This window comes from Pezoporus wallicus, unplaced genomic scaffold (assembly GCF_028554395.1).
Source record: "Pezoporus wallicus isolate ANWC-B61680 ecotype Strahan unplaced genomic scaffold, APGP_CSIRO_Pwel_v1 contig_12728, whole genome shotgun sequence".
Lineage (NCBI taxonomy): Eukaryota > Metazoa > Chordata > Aves > Psittaciformes > Psittacidae > Pezoporus > Pezoporus wallicus.
Window position 1 is genome coordinate 23,499 of NW_026641132.1, and position 17,250 is coordinate 40,748.

General features: G+C 53.9%; 1 long non-coding RNA gene across 1 annotated transcript in view; it reads left to right on the forward strand.

Annotated features, from left to right (window-relative positions):
* Window positions 1-1,843: 1,843 nt before the first annotated feature.
* The window catches only part of LOC130606074 (uncharacterized), a 56,161-nt gene continuing 40,754 nt past the window's right edge, over window positions 1,844-17,250 (forward strand). Inside the window, exon 1 of the long non-coding RNA XR_008973860.1 lies at window positions 1,844-1,960. This is a non-coding gene — a long non-coding RNA (uncharacterized LOC130606074). The remainder of the gene's footprint in view (window positions 1,961-17,250) is intronic.

The window sequence follows — 17,250 nt, forward strand, 5'->3', positions numbered from 1 at the left end:
CCCAGAACTTGGTCTGAGGCTGAACTTGCCTAGATGCCCAGAACACGTCTCACAGGTACAGTGGGAATAGCCATACTTGCATTATTCCTGTGACATGAGTCCTCACTGAGGGTGATGCTTAAACTACAGCTATAAACTCTCTCTGCTCTTGAACCCCAAATGACCCACCTGCAAACAGTGCCTCACAACCTACACCCTCAGCATGCGGTTGTGAAGTGGGAGCAGGTCGGAGGCACAGCCTCAGACCAGGCGCTGTGGGAGACTCAACCCATCAACACGGATAAGACCGGGCAGCGCTCAGCAAAGCTGACAGTAGATGGAAGATAACCATCCTTGGGCTCACCTGCTTGAGGCTTTAACGATGTGCTGGTGCTAACTGCTGCTGTACGGGTGAAAACAAATAAAATATTGACCTATTGCTCCTAGTGCGAGCTTCGGCGGGTTGTTTCTTTCTTTGTTCGTTGTCTTTGTTGCAGGAGCCCTTGTTTTAAGCCCCTTTCTGCACGTTGCGGTGGGCCCGGGGGGTCCTGGTGGGATGTAAGGGGGATGCAGTGTCGCGGCGCGGCCACCGGAGGGCGCCATGGCGCCGCGGACGCTCCGGGCGGCAGCGGGGTCGGGGCTGGGGTGTCCCGGGGGTACCGGCGCATCACGAAGCCGCACCCCGGGATGCTGGGCCTTTGTCTGTCCCCTGACCCCCCCTTGCCGGGCTGGGCCGATGGACACAGCTCCCCCGCTCTCGTCCTCCCCCGCCCCGAGCACCGGCGGCGCTCCAATATGGTTGTTACCGGCTCGCAGCGCTCCAATTCCATCTCCTGCGCTTCAGTCACCTTGCGGGCTGCTTGTGAAGTTTCCACCTCACGTTAAAGTGCTTCTCATAACCCCCAAGTCCTCTCCTGGCCCTAACTTGTCCTGCCTCGCTAATTCCATTTGCCTTTATGAGTGGTGTTTGGGGCTGGTACAGCACAAACGCTGTCGAAGTGCAGTCAGCACCCCTGGTGCAACAAACCCCACTGCAGAGGGGCCGGCACAGCACCTCTGTGCCCCCCCCTGCACCAACCCAGTTGAAGCCATTTACATTCTCCACCTTTACTTTATTTCCCCCACTGTGACAGAGCTGCCACCAGCTCCTCTGGAAAACACACCAAGGATAACAGCCCTCCCCATGTGCACTTGGTTAGGGTGCTTTTATAAATGGGGTATAAATGCTGCACAGGAGCTGTTCCTATTGAATCGTAGCATCCCAGACTGGTTTGTATTGGAAGGGACCTTAAAGCTCATCCAGCTCCAACCCCTGCCACGGGCATGGACACCTTCCACTGGAGCAGGTTGCTCCAAGCCCCTGTGTCCAGCCTGGCCTTGAACACTGCCAGGGATGGGGCAGCCACAGCTTCTCTGGGCACCCTGTGCCAGTGCCTCAGCACCCTCACAGGGAAGAGCTTCTTCCTATCTAACCCTGGTTTCCCCTCTGGCAGGTTAAATCCATTCCTCCTTGTCCTGCCACTCCCTGTCCTTGTAAAACGTCCCTCTCTGCCCATGCTGCTATTGATGCAGCCCAGGACACGATTGGTTTCTGGGCTGCAAGCGCACACTGCGGGCTCATGCTGAGCTTTTCGTTAACAAGCACCCTCAAGTCCTCCTCAGTGCTGCTCCAGCCCTATCCCCCTTCCCTGCAGCACCCCAGCCCAGCCATCCTCTGTTGCTGCAGGGCTGGGAACAGGGCTCAGACCCTCCTGCACCAGCCCTGTATTATCTCCTTCACCTGTATCCCAGTGCTCCCAGGTGCCCATCACTGGTTGTGCTGGGTTAAAACCCCTGGGTGTGAGCCCCAGCGAGTCTTTGTCCTGTTCTGCTCTTCCTTGTTGCATCCAGATTTGCTCCTGAGCACACAGAAGCTGTGACTCTGGTCCCTTGTGCGCAGGACTCCTACAGCAGTGACAGAACCCTCCAGTGATGCAGGCTGGTGAGTGCTGCTGCTGTTGTGGAGGCTGTGGGCAGGCGCTTCTCCTGGGGCAGAGCTTAAAAACACCCAAAGTACAAAGAACAAGCGACCAACCAAGGCAATGTGTGGTGGATGCTGTTACAGTTATAGGGGTGGCACCATGGTGTTGGATGAAGGAGTGGTTTTCTCCCTGGCAGCTACAGGGGACCAAGCTTTACATGCATGCAGCTGCCAGTGTGGGACTGCAGGGCCCAGAGTCCAGGGAAGAGGTGCAGGGGGGTGGGGGGGATGATTAAGTGGATTGTGGCACTTGATTTCTCTTGTGTTTGGCCACAAAGGAGGAAATAGATGGGGGGAGGACAAGGAGCTCATGTGAGTTTTGGAGGAGAGTCTGCATGGCTTGCGCATCCCTGAGCACTGCAGGGTTTGCCTGTGCTGGTTGGGTTTAATCCTGTTCTGGGTGGGGATCTCTGCTGTGTCACATTGTGGTGCAGGACTTGGGTCCTTGATGGGTCCGTGCAACTTAAACCAGCATCCCTCCTGCGTGTGAGCTGGGCATTCAGCCTGAACCCCCCATAGCCTGTGCATGGGGACCTGCCCTGGTTTAAGCCCTTTCCCAGCCTGACACTGAGCAGAAAGTGGTGCCCGCTCCGCAGTGCTGGCACGAGCGCTGCCCGGCAGCCCTGGCCCTCAGCTGCCCCCTGTGCTTGGCCAGCACAGCTCTGCGCAGCCATCTGCTGCCTTGGCTGCCGACCAGCCTGCCCGAGCGCTGCCCCGTGCTGCAGAGCGCTCTGCCCGCATCCCTTCCCTCGCAGCACGCAGAGGGGCAGCGCTGGGAGACCCCGGCATCGCCCCAGCGTGAGCCGTGCCGTGGGTGCACCCTCCGTGTGTCCCAGTGCGCTGAGACCTGTGTCAAATGCGTTATCGTTGCAGGAAGCAAATGAGGGTTGCTGGGCTTTGGCAGTGAAGCCTGCTCCCAAGTGTGTGTTGGATGTTGGCGTTAAACTTTATGGTGTTCAATGCCTCATTTAAGGGGTGTGATTAAATGTCCTTCTACCTCCTGCTCCTGAGCACATGGGAGCTTAATTTTATCACCTCACTAGTCACCAGAGTCAGGGCTGGACCGTTTCTGGATAAAAGCCTGTGTGTGCACAAGCTCCTCCAGCCAGTGCTGTCAGAAACCCTCCTGCCTTTCAAAAAGGGAAGGAAAAAACATGATGTACTCCTTGTTGTGAGCAGTTCCTTTTACTGAGGTGCTGCTGTGTCCTGGCAGTGAGAGCCACAGCTATAGCCCATTGGGATGCTCTCTTTGAGATGCTCCGTCCTTACTGCTGCGGGCATGAGGCTCCCATGCATCCCATGCCCGCACCCTGCCATCACCTTCCCATGGCAGCTCACATGTTGAGCCTTCACTCTGTTGGAGCAAACCGGACCATGGCCCCATATCGAGTCCCTGTTTCCCATGTGCATCCATGTGGGATGAGGCTGTGGGGCTCGGAGCGGTGACGTGCAGCCGGCACGGAGCCAGGGCTCCTCGTGCTCAGTGGCTCCCTGGGAGCACTCATTTTGTGGAGCAAGAGAAACAATTCCTAAAAAGGAGCAGTCAGATGGAAAATTGATACCAAATGGTGCTATCAGTCCCCGGAGGAGGAAGGTTTGATCCCCCCGCCCGTGGTTCCTGGGGGTCAGGAGGCAGGCACACAATGCTATTTTGGAGGGATTTTATAATCATTTCTTTTAAAGTTTATTATTTTCCCCTTTTGGAAGTTCATGAGTTTCCCAGACACGAGCTGGCTTCAGATTTGATGCTGATGGCACAGGCTGACGCTTTGGGTGCATGCGATGTCTGCAGGATGAAGAGGGTCTGGGGAGCTGTGCCTGGCCCTGCTCCAGCTCTAAGGCCAGGGACCATCCCCAGCAGCTGATACTGGACCAAGGGCTTTGCCAGCCCCATGTGGTCATTGTCCTCAGGCAGAAGCACTCCTCAGCAGGCCATAGCCACGCTGGGGCTGTCTGCCTGGATCCCTTTCTGCTTCACTGCTCACCCCTGTGACTGCAGATGCTGTTGCTGAGCACCATTTCTTGGGGTATCCAGCTGGATTTCTGGGCTTAATAGCCTCGCTTGTGGCTGCACTGCTCTGTTAAAACCCTACCTCCCTACACAGAACCGTAGAATGGCCCAGCTGCTTTCTGCCTTTTCCATCTGAACCAGTTTCTGGACTGGTTCATGTAGGAAATTGCCTGCTGAGCCCCTGCTGCTATGGACAGGAGGTGCAAACCGTGGGGCTGCGGTGTCCTGCTGCACGTAGTGCTGAGCACGAGGCATTGCATGGGGCTGGCAGCCGCTGGGGGGGGGCAGCTGAGCTTCCAGGGAAGGAATTTCCAGCAACTGCAGATCCCATCCCCAAAGACAGCATTTCAAGGAATTACCCTCTCCCTCCCTCCCCGCTGCAGACTTCCTCTGCTTTTCCAAGTACGTCTCTGGCTTGGGGCCATGTGTAGTAACTGGAGCAGAGCAGATCCATGGGAACACTGGGGGCTGGAGGTCGGTGCTGGCCAGGTTCGCAGTGCATGCTCTTATCAAGTGCTCCCAATTAAGATGCTGAGCCCTCGCCTCTTCCTGTCTCCCTTGTGAGCACCACGTTTCCAGTGCTCTGAATGCCATGAGGAGCAGTGAAACCACCTTCAGTGCCAACACAAATAAATGGCAATTAGGAATAGTTCTTTTTTGAGCACTGTTTTAGCAAAGAGCAGTTCCTGGTGTTGGTAACTCAGTCCCTTCACTTGTGGGACTCTGGCAGGGTTCTCCAGATCCAGATGTGCACAGGGGAGATGCCCTATGGGATCTGTCTCACCTGCATCCCTGATAACCATTTAGCTCGTGTGACCCCGTGGGGATACAGAGACTGAGACGCAGTCCCTGTCTGTCTGCAGAGAGCTGCCAAACAGCCCTGTGTTTGCTCTTCCCTCTTCTCTAGAAGATGCTCTGTGCACAGCATTGTCCTCCATGCCCTGGTGTGGGGATAGATGTGGGGCTCTGGATGAGCTCCTGAGGAGGTGATTCCCTCTCCCAGCAGCCAGGGCTGAAGGCAGGGGTCACATTCCCTCTCCCTGCCTAAGCAGTGCCCTGTGGGTGCATCCCCAGACATACCTGTGGATTTTCTTTAGCCCATAAATACTCCCCTGCCCTCCCCAGTGCCCCCAGCAAATAAATTATCTGAAGCTGCATGTCCCCATTTCAAAGCCTTGTGAAAGAAGCCAGAGGGTTTATCAGCCCTGCCCGGCTGGAGCAGCTCACATACCATCCACCCATTTGCATTTGATCTACTTCATCCTGTGTTAAGTAATCCTTGAAAGCCTCAGTGGGTTGCAGGCCCTCCGCATGCCTGTAAATCACTGGGGCATGTCACCCGCTGTACATGAGCGTGTCCCACCCCTTAGACTGAGCTGAAACACCCCCTGCCCCACAGAGAAACCAGCCCTGTGAAATCAGAAACGCAGCTTGCAGGGCTGGGATTGTCACAGGCAGTGGGGTGGGAGCATGCCTGGGAGGTGCGTATCCATGCAGGACTCAAGCAGAGGGCTCTCCTTGAGGGGCAGCTCCCCAGGGGTGCAGTTTGGGGGTGGTTTTGTTGTCCTCCAGCTGCCTGTGTCTGCCTTGGTCTGGATGCTCCTGTCTCACCCCTGCCTGCATCCCCCAGGGCCTCCCTCATTCACCCATTAACCAGGCAGCTAAATGCAGTCATGGCCACATGCACCTTCTGCACCTCTCACACTGTTCTATTTACTTTCCATCACTGGAAGTCTCCTGGGACAGAGCAGGAGCCCTGCCCCATGCAGCATCCCTGCCTCGCCCCCTTGGCCCTGCCGTGCAATAGGGCTTTAAGTCATTGAGCCACGCGCAGCCAGGCTACGGGCTCTTCCCCTTGTAGTAAATCAAAGATCTTTCCCCTCTTCCCCATTGCCTCCCCCCGAAGGTCGCTATTGCTTTGCTGTGGCCTGACTTTAATGGCAAAACAAGAGCAGGTGGAGCAGGCTCTAGGTGCTGTTTAATTGTCTTTCCAGGAAAGGTTTCAGCACAGAAAGTTGAACGCAGCAGCGATCGATTCGCCTGTTGCCTCGTGCATTAGCTCAGCCTGACGCAAGCCCTGTGCCAGGTCCTACATTCAGCACAGTGGGTGGCATCCACCCAAAAGCTGCTGCCAGCCCCAGGGTACTTTTCCCTGGCTAATTGAAGCCTCAAGGACTTGGAGCTCCCCTGCCTGCGGCAGGATGGGTTTTAGCTGCGGAGAACAAATTCCAGGAGAGGATGCTGAAATAAAGCAGATGGGATGATTCTGGAGGTCAGAGCGAGGGAGAGGATGCCCTGCCAGGCACCACATGATGAAAACATCCTTACTGCTCCAGCAGCTGTCAAAAGCCCAAACAGATGAGGCGAGGTGCCCGATGAGTGTGCAGGGATCTCATTTACCTGGTAATTAATGGAAATCGTGAAACAAATCAACACACGCTCCCTGCGGAGAGCTTCATGCTCTGGTTTCAAAGCGCTGGTGGAGATCGGGGTATGGCTTGAGTATGAGAGCAGGAAGTGCTGCTGTGAAGCTGAAGCAGGACTTGGTCCCCACCACACCATCACTGATGCAGCTCCCAGTTATTTGAGGGATGTCCTTACCTACCGGCATGCTCCCCCTTAATGTGTGGCTGTGGGATGCCCAACCCTGCCTGTGCTGTTAGGGCACGGCTAATTGCTCTGTCCCAAAGCACACAGGAGACTTTGCGGCGCCGTCTGCAACCAGCAAAGATGCCTTGGCTTAAGGCTGCGGAGTAGGAATGAAGATGTTATGATGAGCCCCATCATCTCCCTCTGATCCCGCTCGGCTGAACATGTCACAGCTGATTTTCCTGGTCCAGCCCTCCTGCCACGCTGCACCGGCACCTACCGCCCGTGCACCAGCCCTGCTGTTGATGGGAGCGACCAGAGCTGCCCTTTTGTCTCCTGCTGGAGCGGAAGCTCATCCCAGTACCAAACGCTGTGCCACATTTTCTTGCAAGTTAATGAAGCTGGCTGGGTTTGGATATTAAACCCGCTGTTCTCTGGTGTTTTCCTCTTTCCAGAGCAGCGATGTGCTGCTCTGCAGGGCTCTCGGGGAGGGGGGGAGGCAGGCACGCTTCCTCTGATGCGGGGATTTAAGGATGAGCGAGCGCTTTGGTTCCCACTCTTGTTTATTCCCCGTGTGCAGAATGGTTTTGCAAAACAAAATCTTGCAAGCAATTAATGCCAATCAGACCTGCTGACAGCACAGCCCCGGCTGCTCGGAGCATGGGCTGAGCTCTGCCTGCTCCTGCTGCTTCCAGGGACGGCAACTAACCCCCAGATAGCAAAGGTGAGCACGTAACTCACCCCCTCTGTCTCCTGCCTATAGCTCACAACTGACATAATCCCTGAAGCATGAGGTTTATGATCCCATCCCAAAACTTTATCTGAATGTTAACTATATGCTGAGGTACTGTAAATGCCAAATCCCCTTGGAATCTTGCTGAAAATCTCATTTTTAAACATGCAAACGACCTTCCTGTCTTCCTAACAAGCTCCCTGCTTCTGGGAATTAAAATGAAACCCCCCAAAATGCCACAAACTCCCCCAAAACCCAACCTGCTTGCTGCAATGGAAGTGGGTTAGGTAAGGACCTTGTCCGTCTTCAATGTGCCCGTTACAGGCTGGACTTGAGCAGGTGATTGAGCTGCAGTAGTAAAACCTCTCCCAGCTACCCTGACAGGAGAAATTGCAGAAGCTCTGCCTGAGGAATTGGTGGGCTCTTGCTCTCTTTGATATCACTCACATTATAATTAAGAGATAATGTCAATAGAATAAAACATTGTCTCAGGATAATGGTCTCCTGCTGCTACAGGAGTGTCAAAGCCAAGTCAAACCATTTATCAGAAATGAATGTTGAGGCAAGCCTGGGACGTTTGTTTTCCCAGCAAAAGGCATTAATCCTGGGACAACAATGCTCCAGCGCTGTTCTTTCTCCGGTGCCCCGTGATTGATGCCAATGCATCATCGTGCCATGAGTGCGGCTGAGCGATGGGCTCTCCTTGCAGCATCGTTGACCAGGTGAATTTTGACTTGTTGAAATACAAACCAGTGAATGGAGGAGCGCTGGGCTGTGCGTGTGTGTGTCAGCAAGTGTGGTTGTAATTCTCAAGGGGACTAGGGCTGTGTGCGTGCAGGCTTGGGCTGGCCAGGGTGTTTTCTGGGGCTGTGTCTGCCTGCTGCTGCAGGGCTGCTTGTTCATTGACCATCCTGGGTTAATCCTGGAGCCTCCTTCCATCCCCAGCCTGGTTTCATGCTGCTTTGGAGGGGTTTGGGGGCACTCCTCTGGCTCGGTTTGTGCAGGGCTGAGCAGCTTGCTGGCTTTATGCATGAGTATAAATACTGACAGCCCAGCCCAAGTGAGCACCTGTGTGTCCGGGTCCTTGGGAAGAGGTTGGGGCAGCCTCAGCTCCATCCCTGGCACTGGGAAGGGCCATGGAGCTGGGGAAACCGCTGCTGTCTGATGCAGCACCGGCTGCAATCACTGCAGCCCCCAGGGCTGGGGAGAGGAGCAGTCTCTGCATTCCACCCTCAGTTTGCCTTAGGAGAAGTTGCAAGGTCAACACCTGAAATTAAAGATGTGTAAGTGGCAATTAGGCTTGAAACCAAGTCCCAGGAGGCTGTACAAAAGCCCTTCCAGTTTTTTTCCCCCTCCTGGATCTGTTAGCGGAGAGAATTACACATCTAGCAAACATTTGGGCTGCAGAGGAACACAAGTGCTTTGTACTGTCTCCAAATCAGCTTTTCTGAAGCAGCCGCCGGTACCTTTAGCACAGAAGCTGCCTGTTGGCACAAACACTTTTGGTTCTTGTGAGCCCCCGGCCACGCCAGGGGACGGTTTCCTTTGCCAATAAGATCCCCCTGCCTTTTGGAGCCGGGACAGCATGGTTAAGCTGGAGCATAACTCACTGTATTCCATACACAGGGTGGTTCCAGAAGTACTAATTGGAGCTGGTTTTGATTTCATTGCACGCTCTTGAATTGTCCCCTAGCATAATACTAGCCTGAAGGGCCCAAATGGGATCAAATCCTTGTGGTAGCAGAGTCCTTACAAGGGATCTGCTCCGTTAACTTGTCCTCTCCTCTCCTCTCCCTGGGCTGTTAATCCCCCGCTGCAGTACATTGCCTTGTGATGCTGTCAGCAGCTTGGGCACGGGACAAGGATTGGGATGCACGTGGACTTTTGGGCGCAGACTCTGCCTTTTGAAGCTCTGGGTGGTCCTGGTCTGCATGCAGAGTGAGGGGAGCTGCTCCCTTCCCAATAACTCCCAGCTGTGTGTGATAACCTGAGCTGGGTTTGGCAGTGAGGCTGTGTGATGGGGGGGGGGTGCACAGAGCTGATGGGGGGCAGGAGAAATGCCCTTGACAATTAAGCAGTGGCAGTGATTTGCAGAGATGGGGACAGGCAGTGGCTGTGCCAGCGGGGCAATGGTCAGTGCTGTGAGTCTGAAACCACTTGAAATGCCTTCCATGTGCTCCCTGTCCCCAGTGTAATGAGGTGCAGATTCATGCAGGGGGCATGGGAAGCGCTCTCTGTTCATAAGAGGCTGTGACTTTCGGCTGCGGCAGGGCTTTAGGCACACCAGTGTTGTGCTTCCTGGCAGCTTGCACCAGGAAAGCCTCAGAAACATCACCCCTGTGAGCATCGTGTGAACAGGCACAGCACAGGAGTGAGACCAGCTCAGACTAATACAGGAGCAGGGTGGGTGTTGTTGCCTCGCTTGCTCTCCTGGCCTGCGCGCACCTCTCACACCATGCTGCAGCACTGGGAGGCTCAGAATGTGCTGTCTGCCAATCCAGGTGCCTTTTGTGTACGTCTGGCTTAAAAATATAAATGGATTCCTAGATTTAGACACCCAAACCCACGGGTTTAGTGCCTTTGCAAAGGGATAGTGGAGACAGAGAACTGGTTCTCCAGCTGGGATTGAGGACACTGAATCAGGAGCTTACAGCTATAATTAAGCTTTTGTGTAGCGTTGGGCAGGCTGACTAAAAGAGGGTAGGGAAGAAGCTATTCATCTTCTGGGCTAGTGTGAAACTCTGAGGCCAGAGAGCTCCAGCTTGTTTGAAAAGAGACAATTTCCACCATCACCTCCTTGTGCTCAGAGCGTGGGCCCTCAGACCAAGCTCAAATGTAAGATGGGCACTTGAGAGAAAACAGAAGAAAGCCTTGCCCTGTAGCTGCCAACCCCAGCCTGAGGCATAGCGAGCTCCTGCACATGATGTTATCCTGGCAGCCACAGCCATATGGCGAGTTAGCCAGGAAATGATTCACTCCAAATGAGAGATGCTCAAGGGCATCTTGAGACCCCAGGGCGCCCTGTGCTGGGCATTGAAGAAACACAATTGTGTGTCAGGGTCTGTACGTGCAGTCCCTCTCCTGCACCGAGGTCTGTTCCTGCTGCAAACACCAATAAAGATGTCAAGCTGATGCATGTGGGGAAATAAATCACAGCAGTTTTTTCCTGCCCAGAGCATCAAGGCGTCTTCTGGTGCAGCATAAGGGGGAGCAGAGGAGAAGCGGGCTGTGATTGCAGATGTGTGCTGGGCTGTGCTGGGAGCAAAGGCTCCTGCACGCTGTCTGTGCCAGGCACTGATGCTCTTAACCCCTTCCCACAGGCACCGATTGCTGTGGTTCTCCGTGGTCACTCACCCAACCCACCCTGGGCGTTTGGGATGTGACCACATGGTAGAGGGGCCATTTGCCTTGGTGGGCTGCCCATCATCATGGTCTCAGGGCAGATACGAACAGAAGCCTTCACCCGAGAGGCTCTGTGTGCCCTCACCTTTGCTGTGTGCTGCAGGAGGGCCCTGCAGTCAGACACTGCCATTGGCTGGTAGTGGTCAAAGAGGAAAAAAAAATAGTTGGAAAACTTAAAATGATGGAGTGCTTTGAGCCAGCCCTTTGCTGTCGGTGTGAAGCAGCGAGGCCTGATTTAAACAGCCCCTTCAGCAACTGACCTACACCGAACAAATCCATTTACAGTGTCGTGTTTCTCCTCACTGTTTAACTACCAGAGTTCAGGGACGATTCCTTAAATGTTAATGGTGCGGGAATTTGGAAGCTTTCCCAGAGTTGCTAGGGGAGCCGTGCAGGAATATGTCTGCTGTGCTTGTGCAGTTCAATTTCCTGCTGAACATCAGGCGGGCTGTTCTCGCCTACTGCTTTGTAATTAAAGTGCTGACAGACCATCACTCTTTGAGGTCTGTCGTGCTCAGATTCACCCCCTGGGTGAGGTCCGGCTTTGTGCCTAGCTGCAAGGAGGGCAGGGTGTAAAATACATAAAGTCACGGTTCCTGCCTGCTCTCACCCTGCTCCTGCCATCCCACGGCTTGGATGGGGCATCGATCTCTGTACCCTGGACTGACTGATAGAGCCCACAGTCCAAATCTGCATCTCTGCTGCATCCCTTGTGCTACCATCCATGGTGCCCATGGCTCAGGGGCCAGGGTAAGGGTTTGCCTCCATCCCTTCAACAGCTCATTCACAGGGCTCAGGGACAGGAATGTGGAAGGTGATGGTCTCCCACCGTGGCTGTGTGCAAGTCTGGCTGCTGGAGTGAGTTTGAGCTATACGTGAGGGTGTCAGTGCTTTTTAAGAGCCCTTTTACAGAGGAGCAGAGCTGGCTTTGTGCATGCTAAAATGCAGGGTTTCGTCAAAGCTGAGCTCAGCTTTGCGTCAGCCTGAAAGGTCACCACTTCTCTTCTTCCTGCAGTGGGTGAATTTAAATCACATGGGGCCGGAGGGTGAAGGGTAGAGTCCCCCCCATGGAAATGCAAGGTCTCTTTGTCACACCAGCTTCTGTGCTCACAGCAAGGGGTGGCCATGCCTGGGGCACCCTCCTGCCCATGGGCATCCTGGGGATGCTGTGGTCCATCGGGGGGGATGCTCTGCCAGGATCACCAGCACCTTCTGTCTGCAGTGGGATGGATCCCTGGTTTGGGAGCAGGGAGAGCCACCCCTCAGCACCCGGGGAGCACACTCGCCATGGATGTTGCTGGTGAACAAGGGCTTTAAAAGGAGCCCCCAGCAATTTTGACTCTCAACTTGGATCAGGCTCCTTCCACTGTCTCGTTAAGAACAAGTGCTTGGCCCGAGTTACATGGCAAAGTCTGACATTTTAGAAATGGATGTCTTTTTGTGCTCATAACTTAAGCTGTCTGGTTTATCAGAGACATATGGAAAGTTTATTACATTCTTATTACAGATCCAGCCAAGAGAGCTGACTAATGAAAGAGATTTCATTATTTATTTATTTTTAGTTAAGCCTTGGCACGAGAGACCTCCTCCGAAGGGGATAGCTTTGGGTTGAGAAATAAATCACCAGGAGTTTTTTCCCCCCTCTCTGTCCTGAGAGCTCCGCTTGGCAAAAGCTGCAGCGTGTCTGATTTGGGGGTGGAAACTGAGGCGGAAATCAAGGGTTTGCAGGAGATTTATTGTGTTGCCCTGTGATGACCACAGTGGCATCCGGCAGCGTGGCACCCTGGGTGCTGCTGGCTCCCTGCTGCTGTCCTGCCCACAGCACAGATGGGACAAACAGCACACATCCATGGAATACCATCGTTTTGTTGCTTGGAATAACCCGGGGGTCATTATAAGGAACAGGGGCACAATGGTGCTGGGGGTTGGCCGGGTGCGAGGATGCAAACCTGCACTTGGGTTTTGGAGGTCAAGGGAAGCGTTAAACTCTCTGCAGGCTGCTTTGGGTGAGCTCAGCTGGGTGCCAGGTATGAGAGAGTGGAAACACAGCTTCACTCACGCTGGCTGCCCTCCAAGCCCTGCTGCCGGGGGACGTTGCTGTGCTTTGCAGCACACAGAGCTCCCGTACCCATTGTACCCACTGCCCCGGTGCGGTGCAGCATCCACTGCCCAAGCACCCCTTTCCCTAACCCAGGCGCCTGCCTGCGCACTGCTCTGATAGTGTTTTCAGGTTGAAAATGGTGTGTTTCTGTTCTGTTGCTGTGGTTGGGACTCGTGTGTCTGCCCTCTCCTCCCTTTCAGTCCCAGACGTCAGAGGGCGCAACCCCGTGTCTTTCAGAGCTCGGAAGACGCTCCATCCCTTCCAGTGATGCCCTTGGTAACCCCAGTGCAGATCTCCCTCGGTCTCAGCATGAGTTTTGGTTTTTCCTTGTGTAGGAACCACTCATTTCAGCCTTGGGCTCATCTGATTCATGAATTCAGGTGGTTGTAACTGATATTACTGTTCGTTTTCCACTACTCAAAATATCCGCCTGTACCTTTCCTCTGCTGTTGTGCAGTTTCTAGTGCCCGCTGGGACGATGACAGCAGCGCTGCAGAATGCAAGTGTTTCGGCTGGGCTGTTATAGTTTTACTGTCTTGCCTTGCATAATGTGGAGATCTTCAGGCCAGCTCCCATGCTTGTCCTGCTTTACAGCCGGCATTGCAAGGCTTGCTGTGCCTCTTGGTGCGTCACCTCATCTGGTGGCTGTTTCCCCTTTACATCTAACGGGCTCTGTGTCACTTTTCTACCATCTATAGGCAAAACCTCTTCCCCTGACTCACTACTTGGTGCTTATTCCCCCCTTCAGCCTGCTGACTTTGGCTGTCAGCGTTGTAGGGGGTAGCACTTACAGCACACTTCTCCAGGAGAGGTTTTTCTCTGTAGCACGCTAGGGATGAGCCTTTGCCAGTTTTTCTCCTTTGCTCTTTACTTCTACATCTGCTTTTGTGTGACACAAGAGGTGCATTTCCCTGTGGACCCTGGTCAAACCATCTCTCCTCTAGGCTCTGCTTCTTCCCTGGGTCTCTGTGAGCCACGTTCACCGGCTTTGAACACATTTGTAGGTCTTGGCAGAGCAGGAGCTTGCCTGCAGAGGTGCTCCATGAGCCAGGGATGAATTTTACACCATGTTATCTCTGCAGCCCTTCTCCTTATGGCTCCAACCCTGGGCACTGGCTGAGCCTGAGGTTGCTCTGCTCTGTTCCTCACCCCTGCTCCTCCTCTACAGCAGCTTCGCGCATCTCTCAGACTTGGATGCTCACAACAGCAGCCATCTGGTGCGTTTTAGCAATACAAAGAGCTATTGTTTGCTCCGGAATCGTGTTCTGGCGGAGGTAGCTCTGCTTCTGGAGCACTCTGCGGGTTTGCCAAGGGTCCTTCTGCTCTGCTGGCAAGTGCAGGTGCGTTTGGAGCAGCCTTTGTCCCCGACAGAGGCACTGCTCGGATTTTACTTGTTTTTCCTTGTCTAATCACAATCCTGAAGTTTCCCACAGTGAGAAGTGCCCCCATCCTTTGGCAGGGACAGGATCTGGGGCTGTCTTTTCATGGGTGCCATGTTCCGAGCTTTGCGCTTGAAGTCTTTTCTAGCATTAAATCTCTTCACGTCCTTTAGCATCAAACCCTTCCTCAAAGTCAGGGTCTCTGTCAGGATGCGATGCTCAAAGCGACATCAATGGGTTTAAAGCAGAGCTCCGCGGCCAGCTGGGGACACCGGTGCATGACAAATGCGGCTCTTTGCATTTCCCCCTGCAAACGAGCCCGTCGCTGCCAGCCCAATTTGGGAGAGAGCCGCCTGTGGAGCAGGGTGACTCAGAGGAATTCATCTCTCCAGCCGGGCGCTGTGTCTGGCTGCGGCAGCCGCTCGCAGGTTTCATTTGTAAATGCTGACACATGGCATTTCCTCACCGTCTCGTTGGGAAGGGCGGCGTGTCTGCCGGCACTTCCAATTTGTCACTGTCAGGGCTGGCCCCATCTCCTGCTCGTCTCCCAAATGCCTTCTGATGGGTGCTGGGGAGGTTATTGGCACGTAATTTATCATTTGGTATTACCCAGAAGGGATTTCTTCTACAAACATCCCCCAAATGATTACCCAGGTTATGTGAGGAGGCTCTTCCCTTCACCTGCAGACATCCCTCTGGGTGTCTGCTCGGTGCTTTGCTATAGGGCTGGGGAGGAAAACTGCCCTTGATGAGATGTTTTCTTCACTGAAAAGCCTTGATTAATAACCAGCTGAGGCTGCCTGAATGCAGCACCTTCCTACAGCTGTGCTGCTGCAGAAGATGCTGCAGTAGGGATTTTTCTCAGGACACCATGTTCCCATTGGCATTTCTGGTCACGCAGCTGGAGAAATCATTTCCCCAGTCCTTATTCCTTTCTATGGAGAAAGGATTTAGGGGCGAATAAAAGCCACCAAGGAGCCTGGACACTCCTGGATGGTGCAAGGGGGGTGGTACTGGAGTGCTGTCCCCCTGGGAATAGAGGTCTTCTGCATTGCTTAGCACGGTGGTGACATCTTGCCCTTGCAGATGAGTGCTGGATGCAATGGAGACATTGCATGGCACACATGGGGAAGCAAACCTGTCCCCAAAGGCTGGCACAGCGATGGGCACGTGGGCTTATGTCCTGGTTCAGACCCCTCCAATGCAGAGGAAAGGGACCTGATGGTCCCCAGCTCCCACTGGTGTTCAGCAGGACCCAGATGCTGCAGGAGAACCACATGCGATATGGGACAGGAGGAGGCAGTTGACTTCCATACAGCCTTCCCCAAATCACAGCCAAAGCTGGGATGCGGCAGCTGCTTCTGGGGCTAAACCACAGGACTTCTCCAAAGAGGCATGGCACAAATGCCTTTGCATGTGTGTAAAGAGCAAAGCAGATGTGCAGGGTGGTGTATGCTCCCCAGCTCAGCCCCTCTGCCTGTCTTTGCCACCTCAGGCTCCTTGCTGCGCCATGCAATGGGTTAAACCCCGGTTGGCCTGACTCACACAGCGCAGCTTTTCTGGGAAGCTGGCTCCTGGTTTTACAGTTCTGCTTTATTAGAGACATGAAAGTGATTTTTGTTGCTGTTCCTGGTTTGTGAGCCAGCCTTCCAAGGACTCGGTTACACAGACTGGGCAAGGACCTGCTGGTATCTCATGGAAAACTGTGGAAAACCCCTTCCCTTCGGAGCCCGTTCCACAGCTGGGCAGTACTTCTGTTATTTTGATTGAAATGTGATTGTGGAAAAGAACAGTTAGTGAAGGTCTTAGGGGCCTGTGGTCATTGCTGCCTGCCTTGGCTGGACATCCTCATCCCCCCATGATGTGGCAGGAGCAGCTGGGGAAGTCACTGCGGTGTTGTCAGTGTTGGATGATGCCTTTAGGGTCAGAGAGCATGAATTTATGGGAGTTATGCTGGAGAATCATCTCAGGAAAGTGCAATATGGGTGGAAAAGGGATGTTTAACCACTGAGAACAGGGCAGTGCTCCTGCTGCAAGCAATGCTGGGCACAGCTCTCCATCTTGCCCCATGTTCTCTCTCCAACTGGGTTTTGTCTCTCTAATGAGGTCCCTGGGGTGGGGGCTTGCTGTTCCCTAGGGACATTGCATAGAGGCCCTGGTCCCAGCTCAGGGAAGGGGCGATGCAACGCAGGTACCTCCTAACCAGGCATCCTAGCAGTGGTCAGGCACCTTCTCCAGCAGACATCCTTGCTGGGCTGGTCCTTCCCAATCTCAGGCTGTTTGAGAGACAGTGTTGTATCTGCAGCCATCTCTGAATCACTGTGAAACGGTGCCAGCTCCCCTTCCTGCCCTCTGCAGCTGAACACAGCAGGGGACCCTGCCTGACACACAAGCGATGCTCTCGGTGCCATGGGGTTGGTTCCCATCAGTAAGCGTGCAGGGTCAATGACATCTTGGATTTCTTTCTTCATAGCAAAAGGATTGTGTAGTCAAGAGTCACTGCTCAAATGCCACCTTTCCCTGTGGCCCCTGAGCTTCCTAATACAGATACTCCCCTAAATTATTCCCTGCCAGCTTCCTGGTTTCCGAAAGCAAACCATAGGCACAGGGTGGCTTCCCGACAGGCAGGAGGTCTCAGCCCCAGCTTCATTTCACTGCTGTTTCCCAAGGCTGCAGGGGTGGGGAGCCAAGCCCTTTATCAGCTCCTGTACACCAGGAAATTTTGTAAGTGTCTGAGAAGACCCTGAGGCTATATAAGAGTTCAACTGGTGATTCATTTCCTTCCCATCCAGGGATAGGCTAATTTGAGAGTATGCGCTGAACATTAATTACCTTCCTTGCCACAGTTCCTATTCAGGCATCCTTTCCCAGATGACTTTCTGCTCACTCAGGTCCAAGGCCATAAAAGCTCCCCTATTAGGAAAGGAAATATTTTACATCAGGTTTGTACTGTACGCCTGAGGTCATCACAAGTACAGCTCCAGTGGCAGAAATACACACTGTGCTCTCCTCCCAGCGTGAAAAATGAATCAATAA